Source organism: Pseudochaenichthys georgianus, unplaced genomic scaffold, assembly GCF_902827115.2.
Source record: "Pseudochaenichthys georgianus unplaced genomic scaffold, fPseGeo1.2 scaffold_267_arrow_ctg1, whole genome shotgun sequence".
NCBI classification, from domain to species: Eukaryota; Metazoa; Chordata; class Actinopteri; order Perciformes; family Channichthyidae; genus Pseudochaenichthys; species Pseudochaenichthys georgianus.
In genome coordinates, this window is record NW_027262956.1 from 283,895 (window position 1) to 297,447 (window position 13,553).

Here is a 13,553-nt window from a genome sequence, read left to right on the forward strand (position 1 = left end):
TCACCCTGGACGGGTCATCAAATGTGATTGAAATGGACAGATTCCTGTACATTTCAATCACTTTTAATGGGAGTCGGTGTGGATGGCCTGTTGAATCCGATTTTGAGCACTCTTTTCCCCGCATAAACTAGTTTAAATCACCGTTAAACACTTATTCTGTTGATGTCTATATAACCGACTTCCCGCTATGCATTAAGTCGGTTATATGGACCCTGTACACTAGGCATACCGCGGCCGGTAGTAAATGTCCAACCATTGTACCCTCTGGTCCCTAGGGTATGTTAGGGACCCAAAATAGTGTCACTACAAAGTACTACCAATCGAATCCAAATGGCCTGAAACGTGCTCCTAATTATTTTTAGGTGGTCTATTTTGCCCTCAACACTTTATGTGGATTTATGTGGGATATTTCTCCCACCACCACACACAGACTACACCCCCCCCCCTACAGAGTACCCCCCTCCCTCCCCCATCGAGAAAAAAGAAAATAAAAGGCAAATAGCATAGAGGCATTTCAATCATTAAATTTGACCACAATACAACATTGATTCAATGACATATTTTCAACATTTAAGGTTGATCCACCATCAATCTTCAACCTTAACCAAAAATCAACATTTTTGACCATAATTCAACGTTGATTTAACATCTTTTGCTATCTGGGTAGTTACCATTACTAGTTACTTCATTTCAAAATTAAGTCAGTTACTTTACTGATTACTTACACCAAAAAGTAATGCGTTACTGTGAACTGTAACGCATTAGTTACTTAAAAAAAGGGCTCCCATTAATGCCCTTATAGCCTTCATTTCAGTACTGTTATTGCATCGGAGAATAATACAATCGGTTGATCAACTTGACATGCATTATATGCAATCTGGATTGCATCGATATTAGCTGGCTTTACATTTTTGTATATTCTTTCTCTAGGTAGTTGGAAAAGGTTTTCCGTCCCATATGCCGTGTGCCGCCCGGACATGCTATCATGCTAACTAGCTCCCTGAAAGCACGTGACTCCACTGTAGCAATAGTCTACATGTGTTCTAAAACATACCGTGCAATGGCTTTATCAACTTTTCCCTGGCTAGCAGTCCCTTAGTTAAAATCCAGCCGCTTTTGCTTAGGTGCAGGTGGAGGTGGAGTGGCGTCGGCTGAGTCTGTGCCGGTTTTAGTTACTAGCTTCGTCCCAGCATGTTGTTTTTGCAGATGTTTTAAGAGATTTGAATTATTGGTTTGGGCAGTAGATAGGCTCTTTGACCCGCCTGGACACAACTTACATTTAACCTCTTAAGCCCCAAGCCTGTTTTTCAGGTTTCAGGCTCGAAAATGACATGCCCAAAATAAAGGACTATAACTTAACTTCTAAAAGGGTTATATTAATAATTTCTTTTATCAAAGCAAGGTCACATCTGTAAGTTGGATGTAGAAGTGTCAGAATCAATAAAGATGTTTCAGTGTAAGTGTAAATCCAGATGGAACATAGTCAAAAAGTGTAAATTCTTGTCTCCGCCCAAATAAAACTCATTACTTATAGTGAAAACCACCCTTGAATGATGGGTTAGTAGCCTACAAGCTTTAGGAATCCAAATTATAACATATAATAAGTACCCTGTATCAAGATTGGGGCAAAACAAGTGAGAATTGACCTTTTTAGAGAGGTTTAGCAAAAAAAGGTCCAAGCGGAATAAGCTTTGGGCACATTTGGGTACATTTGGTTCTATCAGTGCCATTTAACCTTTTTCAGGTACCAGACTGTAAAAATTATTGTATAAAATGTAATTATCACTATAGCTATTCATTCCATAAAAAATTATATATATTATTGTAAACAAAAATAAAAAAATAAGTGTGTGTCTGTGCGGTGTGTGTGTGGGAAGTTCCCTCTTTGCATGAGATGCATGTTACTTGCACAATACAAATTAGGAAACTTAGGAAACATTTGACTCCAACTGGAGCAGATTTATTTAAAAAAAATTAGCAACACACTATACCAGAAGCATTTTTTGGGTAAAGTTATACAAACCCTGAATGTTACAGTATTACTCCAGTAAGTCATAACAGTTCTTTTTGGAAGTGAAGCACAGAGGGACCTGACACTTCCTGCAGTACACAGGTGTCTTCACCCTTCTTTTGCCAGCATCAGAGCACCTCCTGCAGTACCTCCTGACCTTGGTGGCATCTTCCCCATAATACTCGGGCATCCAGAAGCCATATCCTCATCGCCTTCCTCACTGTGAAAACAAATGTGGAAAAAACAAATAGATTAATTCTCTGGCTTGTACTTTCAAAAATGTAACTCAAATCAGAAATATTTTCTCTACAACAACAGCAGAACATCAATTTTGAGTGTGTGAAATAACTAGAGCCGGGACTCGATTAAAAAAAAAAATCTAATTAATTAGAGGCTTTGTAATTAAGTCATCGATCGAAATTAATCGTATTTTTAATCGAATATACATATTTGATCTGAGAACAGTGAGAAGCAATTTTCACATGGATTTTACTCCAAGTGGTCTACAGTCGAGTGCAATGCAGTGAGCCAGGTTATTTTCTCAGACGTGGACTTACTTATCCTGGCCCTGAAACCAGTCATCTGGTTGAGTTTGGGTTGGGTCAGGGTGTGGTTCCTTGCACTCGGAGTCGGGCTAACGTCCACGCTAGCTGCTACATGCTTTGCATTTAGGTGATAGTCTAGGCTTGATGTGCTGCGGTGATATGCAAATACTTTTTTGCATAATTTGCACACAACCGTGCTCTTATCGACGCTTCCATCCGTCCGTTTTTTAAAACAAATTGTCCCATCCACGGGGCCGACCAAAGCAGTCTCATCAGCTTGTTCGTTCATGTTTGACTATTGTTCACCGTGGTTTGTTGTTGTTTGAAGTCCCATGCTGAAGTCATGAACGTTAGTTGGTGCTCCAGTATAATCGGTACGCCTGAAACTCATCCAGTGAGAAACGTTCCGCTGTGCACATTTTTTTTAGCGCGTTAATGTTTGTGTAATTAATTAATCTTAATTAACGCGTTAAAGTTCCAGCCCTAGAAATAACATTATATCACTCAAAATGTATACCGTGTAAATTATGTGAGACGGGTTTCATATAATCTGTTCAATATTTAATATTAATATTCCGTCCGTCATATATATATATATATATATGTATATATATATGTATGTATGTGGGTATATATATATATATATATATATGTATATATATGTATATATACACATGTATATACATATATATACATATATATACGTACATATATATATATATACATATATATATATATGTATATATATATGTATATATATATATATATATATGTATATATATATGTATATATATATGTATATATATGTATATATATGTGTGTATGTATATATATATATATATAGTTGTAAGTCACTTTGGATAAAAGCGTCAGCTAAATGAAATGTAATGTAATACCGTACATGTATATGTCTTGTTTATTTCAACAAAAGAAACGTCATCCATCTTCTCTGTTTGTTGTCGAGTATGTGAAAGAACATTATATCACAAGATGGATGCCGTCGTGTTATTCACGTGTTTCATGTGTGTGAAATTACTATAGATGAATACACTCTTACACCAAATAAATAACAAATAGATACAAACAGATGAATACTCTTACACCAAATAAATAAGTAATAGATACAAACAGAGAGATTACATACCTTTCCGGTGACGGGGGTTTATAATCAGAGTCATTACTGTCCCCTGTATGTGTGACGAGATCACTATCTTCCGACGGAGAGTCCTGAAATACGATGTCCAATGCCTCCTCGACGGACAAAAAAGTCTTCTTTCTGGCTGCTATTGTTACAATGAAGACAAAGAAAACAAATCCTGCTGTTTTGCTGATCGATCTGCCGTTCTCTGCTCTCCTGTCACTGCGGGACATGCTATGCTATAGCCTAGTATGCTGCTTCAAAAGAGTGGGCTGTGCGTAAACCAGCTATACTGCCTTTATTTATACTTATGCAAGCTCCTATCTCTGGAACCCATTGGTCGATTTGGGTGATTGACACCTTTTTTGAATCGTTAGAGCAAATCGAGTAGCAGTTTCAAAATACGTAAATACGTTACGCCTGCGGAGGGGGAGCTATGCGTAAACTGCATCTTCCGCAGCTGAAGCCACGGACTGTTAATCGTAGGACCTACTCTTCTGCCGTGAATGAAAGGATTGATTATCAGTAATCATTTTAAAGTGACAAGAGACATTGGATTAACCCTGAGCAGCGTTTTTATTCCTTTGAACACAACTTTTGATCACAAAACAGCCAAGGTAAGACCTAATTATTGTCATGGATTTGAAAACTGATATTGTTTACTTGCTATGTTCTGGCTGCTAGCTCGGTTAATGTTGTGCCTGTAGTGATGGGGTGTATACCCATGGAATCTGTGGAATATCAGCTTTCAGAAAATGTGTTGTTTTTGCAGAAAGTATGAATTATAAATGATCATTTTTGTCAGTTATGAGCAGAAATAGCAATTGCCCGTTTTTGACATGGGCTCATTTAGAGGCTTCTTGTGAGACTTCTTTTTCGAAAAACATTATTTTCTTCGTATCGTCAATTAGCCAAGTTTCCGCCGGTCAGATGGGTATGGCATATTAATAGTTTCATGAATGACACTTCAGATATAGCACTGTTGCTACATATATAGCATTTTCGGACCCGAGCTCGGGTCCGTGGGGCTTAAGAAGCAGAAACTTTATTTTCTTTGTGCTCGACAAAAGTGAAATAGTGAGAATATCTCCAGGTGGAGAAACTCGACTTGAGCTCCGCCGCCGCCATTATAGTCTTGTTAGTAAACAACACAAACACGCCCACAGCGCGTCTCTGCATGTGACACAGGAAGTATTTAAGCACATTTACTCAAGTACTCTGTTCGCCTGGATGTTGACTATATAAAAAAAACTAACGGAGTAACGCACCATGTAGTAACGGTAACTGAGTTACTGAATTTAAAAAGTAATGCGTGTTAGAGTACTAGTTACTGCCAAAAATAACGGCGTTACAGTAACGCGTTTGTGGACGGGCCGTAAGACTCCATTTTGGGTTTTTCAATCCTTTTTAAACGTAGATGAAAACTACTTGCAGTTCATTTTGGAACTTACCAAATGAGCACACATTGTGACCTTCAGTGGAAACAGCAAACCTGTAAACACAAAGGAAATACATAAATAAACAATGTGTAAAGAATCTTAACCCAGCATAAAACACACACCCTCACCCTCAAAGCATGGTCAACAAGACGGGCAGCGTGTTCCAAGGAGATTCGGGTTGTTTCCCCCTCACCACTGTTTACAGTCCCCTCTCCGCAGCGGCGTGGTCCGAGTGCGGGTTGCTGCAGAGGAGAAATACACCTTCACCCACATAACTATAGCGGTCCCGGAGCTTTAATAACGGCTCGCCAAAAGTATAAACATCTCTAACGCTGGCTGGGGTCTGGCTGTTAGTGTATTTTATATGCTGCGGTGTTTTTTATGAGTGGAGCACGCATTGAAAATGACCTGGTTTAACAGCTTAAAAACTAGCTAGCACGTAGCTAAACTTGCTAAACCATAGCCCCATATAAAATACCTTATGTGAAACCAATATAACATTTGAAACTATTTAAACTTTTCACTAGTCAAACCGACACAACAAAAAATCGTCACTTGCATGATAAATGTATGAAAGTTATCTGGTTAAGCCATCCTTAAAAATAATTGTTACACATGGTTAAACTTTGCTAGCTAACACATAGCCAAATACAAAGACAGAGGGTCAATTAGTTGTTTATCTTGACACAATACTAAATGGATAAACATTTAAAAATAGCTTTAAAAAAAAAAAAACATTTCAAATCCTTACCTTATTTGTTTTTGGGTCGGACACTCTCACAGACAGTGGGTAGCGGTGTAATGGCGGCTGCAGCAAATCTTGAAGTCACCTTGCTTTGTACGTCACATGGTCATGTGACATGCTCTGAAGTGAAAATAACGATTAAGGTTGAATATTGTTTTTAAGTTATTTCAGGGGGGGTGTGTTTTGCTTCTGGGCAAACGGAAAAAATCATGTCAAAAACGGAAACCATGATTCTTAATTAGACCAATTTAAAAGTTTACTTTGATTAAATGACACAGTCGTTGCACCTTTTTTAGTGTAGCGATATTTAATACTTCATGCTATCTGCACAAACTAGATATCATATGAAAGCTGAGATTCCACAGATTCCATTAGTATAAGTATATAAAAACTCACTGAACTAGCTGCCTACACACAACTTCACTTCACGGGGCCAAAACGGATTTTCTGATCAAAAGTTGTGTTCAAGGGCATTACAAACACATATAAACGCTGCTGAATGTTAATCCAATGGCTCTGTGTCACTTTAAAATAATTACTGATAATCCATCATAACATTTATGGCAATACACTTATTTTTCATATAGAGTGTAACGGAGCTTCCGGTGTTTGGGCAAGCTGTGTGCGCATCATTCTAACTCACCGGTGGTCATGTTTAGATGGATTTAGGAACCTCCCCTCGATTATATTGGCTCTAACTGTTACAAAGAGGTGTCAATCGCCCAAATCGACCAATGGGTTCCAGAGATACGGCAAATACACCCAAATTACCCAGAGGTGAGTCTGCCTGGACCTACTTTTTTCTAAACCTCTCTAAAAATGTAAAATTGCACATCAATCTTGATACAGGGTACTTATTATATGTTATAGTTTGGATTTCTAAAGGTTTTGGGCTGCTATCCCATCATTCAAGGGTGGTTTTCACCATAAGTAATGTTTTCTTTTAGACGGAAACTTTAATTTAAATTGTTTTACTATGTTCTATCTGAATTTACTTTAAAATGAAAACATCTATATTGATTCTGACACTTGTGTATCCAACTCACAGGTGTCCCAGATAGCAAAATATGTTAAATCAACGTTGAATTATGGTCAAAAATGTTGATTTTTGGTTAAGATTGAAGATTGATGGTGGATCAACCTTAAATGTTGAAAAGATGTGATTGAATCAACGTTGTATTGTGGTCGAATTTAATGATTGAAATGCCAACATTGAATCAATGTTGAATCTATGCTGTTTGCCTTTTCTTTTCTTTTTTCCTCGATGGGGGAGGGAGGGGGGTACTCTGTAGGGGGGGGGGGGTGTAGTCTGTGTGTGGGGGTGGGAGGCCAAAGTGTTGAGGCCAAAATTGACCACCTAAAAATAATTAGGAGCACGTTTCAGGCCATTTGGATTCTATTGGTAGTACTTTGTAGTGACACTATTTTGGGTCCCTAACATTCATTGAGCTAGGGATGATAATCAGCTCTTCAGCCATACCTGCCAACCTCACACCGTGCGATAACAGGAGATTCTTTTTCCAGGGGGGGGGGGGGGGCACATACTGAACACGCCCTCAAGCGGGGGGTCTGGGGGTCCCCCCAGGACATTTTTAACAGAGTAGATGTCATTTCCAGTATTCTGGTGGATTTCGGGAGTTTGACACTTTTATCAGGCTTTACTTACATAGGATCCATTAAAAAGTTAAAAGTAGCAATAAAAGAGCAACATTTAATAATAACCACTAATTACTTAAAAATGACTATCTCTTTAAAATTGCATTGGACTGGAGTCTATCCAGACATAAAGTGACAGTAAAAGAGTAACATTCCCATTCTCTCAGAAAGAGAGTTTTTTTTGGGGTGTGTGTGTCAGAATCAAAGTGTGTGTGTGTGTGTGAGCGCGTGTGTGTGTGTGTGCGTGCGCGTGTGCATGCCTCACATTTTAAATTAAGCACCATATGTTGAGGACAATGGGTTGTGATTTTTTTTTAAATTATTATTATGTGTAAATCTTGACAAAAACATATACAAGTTACCTTTGGACAGAGACTACAAGGAGTGGAGCAGTCCAAATGTCCCATAATATCCTATTTTAACCTAGTGGTACACCGTAAAAAAAATGTATTGTACTGTATTATTTTACAGACCTTTCTTGTTTTTCTATATTACGTGTAAATACCATAAAAGTAAATTACTTTTATTTAAAATAAATAAAGGTTTTATTCTGTAAATTGGTTTGATGAGAAATTATTGTTTTTTTTACAGGATAATTCCATTGTTTAATTGTCTTGAATGTTAAATTACTTTGAATTCTATGTAAAAACACATAAAATACACATAATTTTACTGCATGTAAAATGAAGGCAACTGTCTTTTTTTTGTTGCAGTAAAACCTTATATTTAATGTAACTAAATGTAAAACAACAACAAAATAACTGTATTCTGTACTGTTGTAGAATAAAAAGAAATCTTATTATAAAACATCTCTTAAATGTTAAATAAATGTATGCATCTTCACAACAAATGTAATATATTGCAGAAATACCCAAAAATGATTTTGTGTAAATAAAGTAGCTTTCATAGTAGGCTATATTAAAATAGTTAACTGTAAAATAAATAAAAAACGTAAAATGTATGTAAAAAGTTACGCCACTTGAAATGGAATCCAGCCATACAATGGCAGACAAGACAAGCAGGATTGGAATGAGTCCACAACACTCCTGATTGGTTGATATAAACGTCATCGAAAAAACCTGCCAATGAGAACTATCCGCGCCTTTCAATCCAATTTGAAACTTCCACGTCAGTTTGAGCGGCTCTCCTGTGGAGTTACAGGTGTCTGTATATCTGCTCACGAGTTTATGGACTAATATCGGGATAGTTTTACATCTACACGTTAAATATGGGCATCGGGACGTCAACAGAGAACAGAAGACTTGAGATCTGGTGAGTCCTGCAACTTTAATGGAGTTAAACATGTATTTAGATAATCCTTAGTTTGTGAATGTTTAATTCTGTATTTAAGGTTACGTTTCTTCTTCTAGTTCAGTGAGTTTTGAGTGATGAGACATATATTTTAAGGGAATCTGTGGAATCTAAGCTTTCATATGATACGTTTGTGCAGATAGCATGAAGTAAAAAAGATCGCTTTTGCCAGTTATGTGCTAAAGTAGCGTTAGCCCCGTTAGCTGTTAGACTTGTGTTTCGTTTAGTTAAAAATGGTTAATATCGTCAGTTAGCTGAGTTTCTTCCCGTTAAGTAAGCATCATTAATAGGTTGTTACATTTTAAGAAGTCCTGTGATGCTGTTTCTTGCAAGATGTCCCACCGGTGGGACAATCGGTGGCTGCTAACGTTAGCTTACAGCTTATTGCAGTGCTGCCGCCACCCTCTCGTCTCCAACGCGGGACGATTATACATAAACGTGCAGCAGGGTGTCACAGTGTTGTCGCCAATCTTATTGTAAAGTTTCACAGCTTTTGTACTGCGGAATCCAGTTTGTTAATGTTCAGTAGCCAACAGCTATCATAGCATAAACTGCTAACCACTAACATTTGGCTAACTTGCTAGTTAGCTCTGCTCTATATATTACAAGCTAACATGATTAGCTAATGTCACACTGTGTGAACTAAAATAGTTGTTGTATTACTGCATCATACATGCTTGGTCTGCTAAAATGATTATTTTTAACAAAATTATCATTAAAGTATTTTTTTGCATTTGCATCACACTTGGCATAAACTATTTTAGTTCATCAATTAGAACTGGAGAATTAAAATAATGATTTGTGGTAATCAAAAACAATGTATTTAAAGAAACACTAGGAATAACATAAGAAATAATACAGATAATTGTTTACCCATGTTGTGCCTTAGAAGTGTAGTGATACAAACATGATTTTTATTTAAAAAAGTAAGAAAGTTAAAATGAAAATTGGTGTTGATCAAAAACAGGTTAATTGAGGAATTCCTGGAGGTAATTTATTGCAAAGATATTTACAATTTAAACTAATTTGGGTCACTTTTGACGCATGTTGGTTGTATGTTGTGTAACAAAGGGTTACCATGACAGCTGTGATGTTCACTCTTTTGAGTGGACAGTGAAGACTATGGAACAGAACATGTGATGGCTTTGTGTGGAAAGCTGCTGAAGCCAGCCGGTGACTCCTCATCAGTGTCTCCAGGCAGCACCCAGCTATTCTTCCATCTTGCAGATGAAAATACTTTGATATGTGAGTAATAACTAACTTGTCTCTAACATAATATTGAATGTCAGTGTTTCCCCTAGGTTTACTGCTGATATATTCTTTAAATCCTCTGGAGCAGAGAGAGGAGCTGTGGATTATTGTTATTGATTAATGAATCAGTGTTTCTTAGGGTCAAAAACACTAAACTCAACTTAAAATGAAAGCGTTTAGTTTATTTAATAAAAGAGCTCATGTTCAATGTGAAAAGTGACCGTGGATATAGATTATTTGCAATTTGGTGCTATATATATTTAAAAAAAAAAAATAATAATAATAATACAAAAATATATATGGGTTAGGGTTAACCCTATCCAGTAGTTAGTTTTAGGGTAAGCACCACTGTTTTTTTATTTTATGTATTCATTTTAAGAGAAAGGGATTTCAGAAACAAGTCGCACAAGTTTGGCTTGAGGTAACATTAACAAAAGGTAACTGTTGTTACCCCTTCTAAACTTATGAAATAATGAGAAAAATATGAACGACTCTTCATAGAGCCATGTCCACACAGCTTTAAAGTCGTAGGAAGCTGAAGCATTACATTCGTGCCAACGGCTAGTTGTCGTTTCTAAGGTATTAGAAAGTTGGTGTTCTGGAAGGTTTAGCATAGGATCAATGCCCTTGGGATGCTCTCAATAACTGTTTTACAATTATTATTTTTGTGTTTTGTGTAACCCTGCTTCAAAGGTCCATCATACAAGATGTAGGGGATCTATTGGCAGCTGCTGATAATAAGATCCATCATTATGGTTTACTAATAGTTATCACTTCACTTCCCCCTCCAGCACCTGGACACAGCAGGAACCTACGCCAGGATCCTGTTTGTGGTCTTCAGCTCCGCCTTCAACACCATCATCCCGGCTCTGCTGCAGTACAAGTTCTCCCAGCTGCGCGTGCCCGACTCCACCTGCAGCTGGATCACAGACTTCCTGTCTGACAGGAAGCAGCACGTGAGGCTGGGGAAACACCTCTCTGACTCCCGGACCATCAGCATCGGTTCCCCTCAAGGCTGCGTTCTTTCCCCTCTGCTCTTCTCCCTGTACACCAACAGCTGCACATCAAGTCACCAGTCTATCAAGCTCTCTCCATCAGGACCAGAACCTCTCTCCATCAGGACCAGAACCTCTCTCCATCAGGACCAAAACCTCTCTCCATCAGGACCAAAACCTCTCTCCATCAGGACCAGAACCTTTCCATCAGGACCAGAACCTCTCTCCATCAGGACCAGAACCTCTCTCCATCAGGACCAGAACCTCTCGCCACCTCAACAAGGCCCGCTCCCCCCCACTGACACTTTACCTCAGCCACAATGCAGACTCTATGCATTACATAATGGAGATCACAGGATGGTAAATAATGCAATGTTTAAATATTGCTTACTGCACATATTTTATATTCTATCATTTATTGCATTCTATTTCGATGTAAAATACTGCTTTATTTTATTGCTATCTTACTATTTTTATTACAGTGTTCTTAATATAGTTTGCTATCTGTGTACTTTTTTTTTATTTAATTGTTTTATTTGTATGTATGCACCACGACACCTAGTCAAATTCCTTGTATGTGTGAACCTACCTGGCAATAAACCCGTTACTGATTCTGATCTGTTTGTCCTCTAGGTTGCACTGCCACGTCTACAGTAGCGCAGAATGGACAGAGGAAACATGATTGGCCCTCAAGTTTTTTGCAGCCAACATCCATTATCCTACAACTTGGGATAGGAGGGTGAGTGAACAAGCTATCCATTGGTTGGAACCTACCATTGTTAGACATACTAAATCCTGCACACTGCTCCTTCAAATTGACAATGTGAACATATGTCGCCATTTTGTAAATCTTGTTATTTTCTGCAAACTACTTATTAGCTTAAGTTTAGGGAATGAGGTGTGACGGATGGTGATTCAGAACAGAATTATGCTCTTTGTGAGCCATATAATACCGACTACTGAGTTTGAATCCAACTCCTATAATGCATTTTATGTCTCTTTTCTGCCCTTGTTTCATGTCTCTGTAATCCCCTGTTGAAGAATAAAGCATGAACTTAATCTAACAAAAAAGTTTAGGTTGGAATCAGCTGATGGTGAAGCTATAAGAAATAAACCAAAAAAAGACAACCTAATTGGTGAGCTTTAGAGGTGCTCGGGTGCAAATGTTATTACCTGGATAGAGCCAGGCTAGCCGTTTGCTCCTCTTTCCAGTACAGTCTTTTAGCAAACTGGCTGCTGACTGTAGCTTGTGTTACTGTACAGAGTGAGAGTGATTTTCTTATTATAACAGAAGTTGTATGGGATACACACACTCTCTCTTCCTCACGCTTATTTTTGTAATCTTGTCTTTCAGCTGCTGCTCGGCAGTTCGACCGCAAGCTGACCCACAATGGCTTCAGTGAAACTGTGAAGAAGTGGCTTCGTTATGCTCCAGAGCGCGAGGGAGGCATCCCAAGGAACACAAGTGAAATGAACACAAGTTAAACAAGCGCAAGTCTAACTTAGGGTACCCCACCACACTCTGTGTTTTCCTTGTGCATACAGTACAAAGGTTACCGCCTCATAGACAATACTGTTCTTTCATGGACAATAGACTGTTGTTCTTACTGTCTTCATGGAAGACTTGAAGCTTCAGGCTGTTCTTGTTTGCAGTTGCACCAATGGTTCTTACACACCCTCTTTTTTATGGGGGTATCTTGTGTCACTGTATATTTGCACATGCGATGTGTCCTCTGCATTTATTCCACAGCGTTTGGAGAGCAATAACGGGTTAAGAGTCTTGCTCAGGGACGCATTGCTGCCTGTTTTCAAAAAATAAATTTGAATATTAAAATCATGTTTTCTGTCATGTTTAGTTTGATTTCACACATTTTGGGAAATATGGTAATTCAAGGTAATTTTGAACAAGCTAATACAACCGTCTGCCAACAATACATGGTGAAGTGTGTGTTTACAAGTTTGGACCACTTCATTCAGTACAGTATTGATGTTGCACTTGTTAATGGTCTGTTAAGATGTAGACCTATATGCAGAAAACTGACTGGTGAAAAACATTCACTTTCTTAATGTTAATATTCATGCTTAGAAAAGTTGAATATTTGAAAGTAAGTTTTACATTTAGATGATGGTTGAATCAATATTGATTCCTAACACTGATTCAATATAAAATCAACTAAAATGTATATGTAGATTCCCATTTGGATGATGGTTGAATCAATTTTGATTCCTAACACTGATTCAATATAAAATCAACTACAATTTACATGTAGATTCCCATTTGGAAGATGGTTGAATCAATGTTGATTCCTAACACTGATTCAATATAAAATCAACTACAATTTACATGTAGATTCCGATTTGGAAGATGGTTGAATCAATGTTGATTCCTAACATTGATTCAATGTCAAATCAACCAAAAATGTGCGTGTAGATTCCTATTTAGATGATGGTTGAATCAACAT

General features: G+C 37.8%; 1 long non-coding RNA gene across 1 annotated transcript; it reads left to right on the forward strand.

Annotated features, from left to right (window-relative positions):
* Positions 1-11,338: 11,338 nt before the first annotated feature.
* Positions 11,339-12,722, forward strand: LOC139433372 (uncharacterized). Its single transcript, XR_011642874.1, has 3 exons — positions 11,339-11,451; positions 11,725-11,830; positions 12,446-12,722. It is a non-coding gene; the product is annotated as an uncharacterized lncRNA (long non-coding RNA).
* Positions 12,723-13,553: the final 831 nt, after the last annotated feature.